This window comes from Pipistrellus kuhlii, unplaced genomic scaffold (genome assembly GCF_014108245.1).
Source record: "Pipistrellus kuhlii isolate mPipKuh1 unplaced genomic scaffold, mPipKuh1.p scaffold_m20_p_6, whole genome shotgun sequence".
Taxonomy (NCBI): domain Eukaryota; kingdom Metazoa; phylum Chordata; class Mammalia; order Chiroptera; family Vespertilionidae; genus Pipistrellus; species Pipistrellus kuhlii.
Window position 1 is genome coordinate 77,890,250 of NW_023425562.1, and position 9,549 is coordinate 77,899,798.

Genomic DNA, 9,549 nt, shown 5'->3' on the forward strand with positions numbered 1-9,549 from the left:
TGGAAACGCAGCGGAGTGCAGTGATGACAGTGCGGTGCAGGCCACATTGCAAGGCCAGGCGGCACGGATTTGGCCCGCGGGCCTTGTGTTTGACACATGTGTCTTAAAGGTTATCTGCTCCTGAGTGTTGGCACCTGCTGTCCTTCATCCTGGCATCTTCCTCGGTCTCTTTCCCTTCTTCCTCTCTGCCCCCCTCGAGCTTCCTGCAGGAAGCCTTCCTTGATGACCAAGGTCTGCACAAGCTGATCTGGGACTAGGGTTCATTAGAGAAGTGATTCCCAGGGACACCTGTGAGGGACAGGGAAGGAGCCAAAGGAGGGTGCCGTTTGGCATGGAGTGGAGTCAGGGGGGAGCAGCCTCAGCCTGATCCTGGGAGCTGGGAGCTTACAGTGACAGACCCATTTGCTCTCCTGGTGGCAAGGTACCCAGGCTGCACCGCGGGGATGTGAACTCCCAGGTACTAACTCTCAGCCTGTCCGTGCAAAATAGCCACAGCAGGTCTGTGAGGCCTCAGTAGGTGCCAGCCAATAGGAGCAAAGCATTGGAAGCTAGGGGAATGCCACAGCAGTGTCAGCTACCCTGTGCTTCCCTGAGCACCTGGCCTAGAGTGGACGCTGACCAACAGAGTTGTATTCATGATCATAGTAACTAGTATTGACTGCTCTGCCCCCGACACCTTTGTGAGCCCCTCATACATGTGAATGCATGAGTCCTCACAGCCCACCATACAGCGGGGATTACAATTCCCCCATTCCACACCTGAGGAAGCAGAGATGGTGGTGGCTCCAGGGTCCGTGCCTTGCCTCCTACAGTACATCCCTCTCGTTCCTAACTCCCCACAATGGCGTGTTAATATGATGTGTGTGATTATGTGACTGATACCACCTACCCATACATATCACACACACACACACACACACACACACACACAGACGAATGTAGGTGTGATGAGGACAGGGGTTTGTTTGCCACTGCACCCATGATACCTGGCTTGGAGCTCATAATAGGCTCCCAGCAAACGTTTTTCTCCACCTAGTTGCTCTTGTTGGTAATTCTTTGCACAGCTGTTCCCTCCCACTGCCTACCATCCCTAAGGGCTTCCCAATGCCTGGGCCAGCACCAGCGAGAGCAGGACACACTTCCTCAGAAAGCCGAGGAGAACATGCAGACGCCTTCCGGGGGTTGAAGGCTGTCGATGAAATATGGCGCATATAGAAGATTAATATACAGTATTATGAAATTATGGCATTTAACATAGATATTAAAATAAGTAAATGTAAAATATAATGCAGAATAAAACATATCTGATATATGTAACTTTTTCTCCTGAGTTTTTCTATGAGTCAGACCTACTTTCAAATACCTTAGCCCACTTGCCCCACACAACAATTGTGATGGTTCATTTTAGGCATAGACTTGGCTAAACTCTCATGCCAGTTTTGACCCTTCCCTGCACCTTGACCCAACATTCCTCACATGGCCTCGCCAGAGGCCTGGGAACTTTCCTATTCTTCACAGGCTTAGAGAAGTCACATATCTCGCTCAGGGAAATACAGTAAGCAGAAACCCCGATCCCTGACTCCGCAGTCCCTGTTCATTCCCCTACACCTTGTGGCCAGCCTATTCACCTATTAGTGAGTACTTAGCTTAAGCCTGTTGTTCAAGCCAAGGCTGGTTGAAAGCCAAGGCTCCATTTATGATTCAACCTAATTTGTTGAGCTTTCTCTAATCTCCTGGGTTGGACATTGATCCAAGTGACTTAATCACTTTTGCTGCCCATGACTGTTCTGTCCTGCAGACCTCCCTTATCAGCAAAAAAACAATATTTGCAGGACTCATCATCATCTGGATGCTTTGCACCTGGGCCTCCCAAGCAGCAGCAACTCCTAGGACCAAACAAAGCTTTAGAATTAATGAAAGGATTTGCTTTTATTAATGAAGAGTGGATGCTTTTCCCTCTCATTCATTTTGCTTTAATGAAAGTGAGTGTGAGTTACTTTTTACACATGCTGTGCAGCAAGATGAGGAAGCAAGAGGTCTCAAAGTCAACATTAATATTGAGTCCAGAATTGACGGCACGGGCTGAATGACAAATGCTTTGTAATTGTTTTTCATGTCATTGGTTTCCTTTTTGGTAAGTTGTTTTCCTCTGTCAGTTCATTTATTGTTGACTAGAAAGCCAGCAGGTGTTCTCTGGTACTTGCCAACACCTGTTGATTGGTGACGTCTGCCTAAAACTCAATATTGAGAAAGATTCTGAAGTTGAGTCCAGACACACAGGAAGAGAATTCGAACTTTCTGCAGTGCCTGCCAATAGCTTGTGTTATGTATTTGCCCATCTATACACAATATCTTCTGAGTGCCAAACTTAGGTATGTAATGAGAATAGTTCACATTTATTAAGCACTACCTGTGCGCTTGGCATTGTATTAACTATATTAAATTTTTTCAGTGTTTTTATTAAGAGTGCATAAGTCCACCCACAATATATGTGCAAGATGAATTTTGCAAACAAATAATTTTCATTAATGATAATATGTCTGTTTATAATTAGCTTCTGGTAATAATAGTTCTTTTTCAATTTCTAGTGGTATTATTAAACTTGCTTCTTAAATAAAGTTGATTTACATTTTAAAGGGAAAATTATGGTAAGTGAATTATATTTTAGGAGGCACACAAAGTAGGCAACAATCATGAACATGGCACAAGAATGGCTGGAAATTTGGAAGTGCTTAAATTTGATAACCCTGTGATGATAGTGTAAGTAGACTGCATTTTACAGTTGAGAAAATTGAACGCTGGAGATTAATAAGATGCTCAGGATTCATGGAAATAGTATGTAATATGGCCAGGATTTGAACCCAGGAAGTCTGACTATGGAGATCGAACACTCAGTTGCCCCCATGTTCCCTACTGCCTGGTAGTCACATCTGGGTATAAGTCCCACCCCTTGAGTATGGGCAAGACCAGTCACTTGCTTCTACTCAATAAGAATATGTAAAGGTAATGGTATGTCACTCACCTGATTGTGTTATGGAAGATGCAACATCTGCCCTCCTAAGAGACTCTCTCCTTTGCTGGTTTTAATGAGTAGGCAGTTATGTTGGGAAAATCCACATAGCACAGAACTGAGGGCAGTATCCTATTAAAAAAGAAAGTTAGCTGAAACCGGTTTGGCTCAGTGGTAGAGCATCAGTCTGTGGACTGAAAGGTCCCAGGTTCGATTCCGGTCAAGGGCATGTACCTTGGTTGTGGGCACATCCCCGGTAGGGGGTGTGCAAGACGCAGCTGGTCGATGTTTCTCTCTCATCGACTTTTCTAGCTCTCTATCTCTCTCCCTTCCTCTCTGTAAAAAAAAATCAATAAAATATATTAAAAATAAAATAAAAAAGAAAGTAAGAAAGAACCCCACTAAGTCTTAGATTAACCACAACAGGCACCAATTATCCAATATCTATTAAATACCTCTCTATTAAAGCCCATATTAAGGATAAAGGGATTCTGTTCTCATATTACAAGAGTTGATTCTTTTTTAATTTATTTATCTTTATTATTGAAAATATTACAGATGTCCTCTTTGTTTTTTTTCCCATTGACCCCCTCCACCTCACACCCTCCCTTCCCAGGCCTTTACCACATTATTGTCTGTGTGCATGGGTTGTGCATATATGCATTTAAGTTCCCTGGTTAATCACTCCCCTCCCACCCACCCCCACCTTTCTTCTGAAATTCATCAGTCTGTTCCATGCTTCTATGTCTCTGGATTTATTTTATTCATCAGTTAACAAGACTTGATTTTTATTCCCACCTTGAAATTCTCTGTTCCTCTCAGTATAATTCACGAGGGGGACAAATTTGGGTTTATTAGTTATTTTTTTAACATCTAAATTGTAGAAAATTATCTGAGGTCACTGTTCTCAAATACTTTTACAATTTTTAATTCCAGGTACATTTTAACTGCAGGAAAATCCCACAAATGAGTTATCTTACTTCTCATCAAAAATGAATAAATAAAAACAAGGAAGAAAATGGGAAAGTGAATAAGCAGAGAGGCACCAATATTTTGAGACATCAATGAATCAATGAAGTGGATTCTATTTTTCACTGAGTAACAGAGGCAGATTATTAATTAAAATGAGTGATGAGAACCATAGGGCCATAAAGATGAACTCATGATTGCCTTCTAGAAAGACAGTTGGCTAGATTGTAAGTACAGAGACAGTAGAAAAGAACAAATATGTGGCCATCGTGTTCTCAGTGAGATTCCCAAGACTAATTCCATCTTTTTTTATTTTCTTCAAGTTTCCGGACAAAAGTGCTGAGTCTGACTTTGGACAAGCATTAAGCCAACCTGCTAAATCTTCCCAAGGTTCACTAGCAAGTGACCTGAAAAAAATTTCATATTAAGGCTTTAAAAGTCTACAAGTGCCGGAAGAGCTTAAAATAGTTAACTCATCAACCAGCCCAGAATGAACCTAGGATAAGCTTGTGTACATGTTCCTTGCCGGGACCAGAAAAAAAAAAGAAAAAGTAGGGAGCAATTTTATTTGAGGAAAGGACAACTCAACGGTATGGTCAATAATATTGAACTTCTTAGGCACTGAATGACCATGGTAGCTAGTCACATTCTGCCAGATCTGGGGAAATCACATTTTATCCCTAAATTTATAAATAACTTTGATCAAGGAATCTGGGAAGTTCAAAAAGTTACACTAGTTTTCTCAAATGAACTAAGTAACTTGCCTTCTTTTCCTATTTTCAGAAAAACTTTGGGTTATCAGTACCTTAAAAGGGAGTTGTAGATTATACAGGTGTAGATAGTAATCTGCAGGGTCCAGTATAAAATGAAAATGAGGAGCTCCTTGTTAATTTTTTTTTAATTTTTTATTTCAGAGAGTGGCACAAGGAATTTCAAGATAACAGCACAGTGCAAGGCCATTCTAAGCATGGGTCACCATGCCACTGCCCCAGCCATATCCCACACCCCTGGAGCCAGCCCTGACACGGGCATGAAGATGTTTCACCACCATGTCAGTTCCTTTAATCTGGATACAGGTTTATTCAGATTTTCTTTTTTTTCTTGGGTCAGTTTAAGTAATTTAGACTTTTCTAGAAAACTGTCAATCTCATTTAAATTTATAAGCTTTTTGGCCCATAGTTGTTCAGTGTATTCTCTTTTAATTTTTAAAATATCTACTATAATTGAGGATTTTAAAATTTTTATTATTAACTTATTCATATGTCCTCTGTATCTCAACCAAAACCTATCAGAAAACAAATCTTTGGTTTTTCTTTTTAGCCTTTCAAAAAATAAAACTTTGGATTTTCTTTTTCCATTTCATTAATTGATGCTTTCATTTCTGTTATTTCTTTACTTCTTCTTTCTCTTCTCTGCTTTTACCATGAATTCTGTAGCCTTAGAAATTAAAATAGGGTTTGGAATCTCTTCCTTCAAAAATCACTAGTTAAAGTAATATATTTTTAGCTCCAAATTTTAGGGTACAAGTCATATGAATTAGGGTGGCCCGGAGCCTGGTGAAAGAGAGAAGATATGTTAGAAAGCAAGATATCGATTCCAGCTTCAGCTGCTCACATCTACCTTTGTCCTCACTAAGGTGCAGGTGTTAAACTGTGACCCCTTTCAGGGGATAAATGTCACTCATTTCACAACTGTTCCCACCTATGAATACCACTTTGGTGGCAACATTTTCCCTATAAGTAAAAACAAAATAAATAAAATTTAAAAATTAATCCTTTATTTATTTTTTAAAATATATTTTTATTGATTTTTTACAGAGAGGAAGGGAGAGAGATAGAGAGCTAGAAACGCCAATGAGAGAGAAACATCTACCAGCTGCTTCTTGCACACCCCCCACCGGGGATATGCCCGCAACCAAGGTACATGCCCTTGACTGGAATCGAACCCGGGACCCTTCAGTCCGCAGACCGACGCTCTACCACTGAGCCAAACTGGCTTCGGCTAAAAATTAATCCTTTAAATATGCTTGGTGAAAATTATTTAGTTCAGAGCCATGGGTGATGACTTAAAAAATGTTATCTACAAAAACAAATGTCCAGTCTGTGGATGGTAAGAGGCCAATTTGATTTTCACATATTATATTTAAACAGAACAAGAGCCTCACTCTCCTTACCTCAACCCAGCTCCAGTGAGTGACGAAGGCTGGATAGAAGGCACTGTGGGAAGAAACCTGGGAAATCACCAAGTGACAACTACCCAACCTGCCTTGCAAATCATTCCTTTCTCATTTCAACTTCAACAAAATATCACAAGTTCATGTATCATGGGCTTTGGGATTCATTCCCAAATCTTTGAAAGGCCAGGATGTAGATAGAAAAATAGAGTTATTTGATTTGAAAAAATACCTTTCTTATGGAATATACCATTTATTTATTTATTTATTTAATAAATATGTACAAATCACTTATCCCTGGCTAGTCATTGTACTAAGCATTTTATAAGTTTGTCTCTTATAATTCCCATAGCAATTTTACCATCGATTAAAAAAAAACACTTAGAAATGTTATTTGGCTAGAAAGTGGAAGCTCTAGGCTTCAAAACCAAGTCTACCTTGGGATGAAGTTTCCAACTACTACCCAATCAAATGGTTTGTAATATGCTTCATTGGCCAAGTCTTCATTTCTTCACAAAGTGAAACAGAAATATCCTTTACCATCTTCTGTTCCTCTTGGAATACAGTAGGACGACATGAAATCATTGGGTATAGAAATACTGTAAGGTGCTTAGAGTAGTTACCTATTGCTGCATAAGAAATTGCCAAAAACGTGGCTTTTAAAGGAATTTATGTCACACAGTTTCCATAGGGCAGGATTGGTCCCATGAGGCTGAGATCCTGGTGAGTCGGCCAGACTGCCAATCATCCAAAAGCCCGACAGAGACTGGGGAACCCCATCCCAATATGGCTCCCTCGAGGTACCAGAAAGTTAATGCTCTTGGTAGGGAATCTTTGACCCTTATTCCATGGACATCTCTCCATGTGCTATTCTTGAGTGTACTCACAACACAGCTGATCTCTCCCGGTGAGAGCAACCCATGGAAGAGCAAGGCAGAAGCCACATTTCCTTTTAGGATGTAAGCTTGAAAGTAACACATGTCATTTCTGCATTGTCTGTTTGGTTAAGCAGGTCTGCTCTGCTCAGTTTAGGAGGGGTCGGTCCAAGGGCTTGAGTGCCAGAAGACGAGAATCACTGGGAGACATCCTGGAGACTGCTACTGCTCTACTCTACAATGTAGAGTCTACATAGAGAAGCTAATAATAATAATAACTATGACCTACTAAAGTGCTTACTATGTGCCCAAGGCGTGCTCAGCAACACCCAGCATATATTTCATTTTAAATGCATAGCAACAGCAACTACTCACTATTGTCGTCAAACCCAGGATACAAATGAATAAACAGATTTGGATAAATTCAGATCCTGGTATGACGTCATCTGCCTGGTAAGGGAGAGTCTAGATATAGACCAAGGATTTGATAGTAAAACCCAAGGTCTTAAAAACTATATTTTATCACTTCATTTTATATTAAATTTTTTGTTAATCCTCACCCACGGATATTTTTCCATTGATTTTTAGAGAGAGTGGAAGGCAGGGGATATACAGAGAAAGAGAGAAACATCCATGTGAGAGAGACATCAATTGGTTGCTTCTCACAAGCATCCCAACCAAAAATGGGGATCAAGCCTGAAACCAAGGTACACACATTTTAAAAATGCTTCCACTGTCATTTGTGACCTTTCCAAGCTATGTAGGAATGAGTTATTAATTGTTGGAGATTAACATCTGCACTATGGATTAGGAAAGGAACAAAGAATTGGCTTGTCAGGCCATATTAAGCCGAGCAAATTATGAATGCCAGGAGCAATTGAGTTCATTGTAATGAAAGGTACAGTTTCCAGAATGCATTCCATTTACCCAGCTCAGAAGGAATTTTATCTGTCATTGAAGCAAAGTTTAGGGAATGTATAAATTCCATGCCAGTGTTGAAACTGCTTTGGGAATCTGTGCATTACTAATGTATTTATCCTGCAATGTAAACAGTTCCCATGGGTCTTATACAAGCACTGAGAAAGTTGAGAAAAATGACTTGTAATCTTGATATTATTGCTCAAACCATGTCGTTGGTAATTCAGTTTAGACAGTGGCTTTGGGAAACATATGTGCCTCAACAAGTTAATACATTTTAATCTGTTTATAGTAATTAGGCAGCTGATTAACTGGGTACAAATATTATGGAGGGAAATCAGAATTTTACCCTCTGCCTACTATTAATACTAATCATTTTAATATATCCGTGGAAATCCCTCAGATTTCTAGCAATTTCTGGCAACTTGTAGAAAGTTAAGCCATCAAGCAGAATAGTGCTTAGTCTAGCTGTTGATTTAAATCTTGAACACCATGAGAATTGGGGTTCAGGCAATCTTGTTCTCAGCTACTTTGCCAAAACCTACCCTAGTACCTGGTACATAGAAAATGTTCAAAAACATTAATTTTTATATAAGACAAATAAAGGAATGATCTTGAAAACGTTGTTGCCTTCATTTCCTAGAAGACTCACAAGAAATGCAATTCTGGATGGATTGGAAATCCTGATTCCTATCCTCCACCCTGTTCCAAATAATCTTTTAACACCTTTTGATATAAATGTCTGAATCATCAGCTCATTCTTCGAACTTGAGAGTTGATTAGGTTTTGTACTGGGATTGAACTTATTATAGATGCTCCTGTCTACCTGGCCCTAAGGCTTGACTCTCAGCTCATCTGAAAATGAATGGTGAGCCAAATTTTATCCTGCAGAGGGGAATTTTTTATGATAGGTCTGAGCTTCCGGCATTATCAAGGTTTGTCAAGATCATCAGGTTCACAGTCCCTCCAATCTAACCTTGACTTCTCCAAAACATAATCTAGCACCAAATTTTATGAAGCACTTTAAGGAGTAGCTATAGTCCACAGTCCTAAAAGATGGAGTAAGAGCAAGAGCAGTAATTGATAGCATATACTAAGAATGTATATGCCAATCGTTATGGCTAAATTTGTTGCCAACATTATCTCACTTTGATCTTCATATCAATTGTGAACTGTGATGTAGCATTACCAGCATTTTCCAGATGGGAAGACAGAGGCTGAGAGAGGTTAAGAACCATGCCACAGGTCACAGAGCCAGAACAGGGTGAACCTGCTCTTTGAACCCAATATTCCTTCTGGCTGCAGAGCAAAGGGCTCCTCACCACTATGACTGATGCCTTTGGATGAGTATCTGAAAGGAAAAAACGCATCATGTAAATTTGAGTTCATATGACGATTTGTTCTTCTCCCTCTGTGCGCAGTGATGACCTGTGTGCTCAGGAAATCTGATAAAACAATGGTGTGTGATTTCCAAGCTATATCATAACAGACTTTGCACTTTCTGGGATCACTCTCTCGGGGGAAAGCAAGCCATCGTGTAATGAGAATGTTCAAGAAGTTCTATGGAGAGGTCCGTGTGACAAGGTACTAGTCCTCCAGCTAAC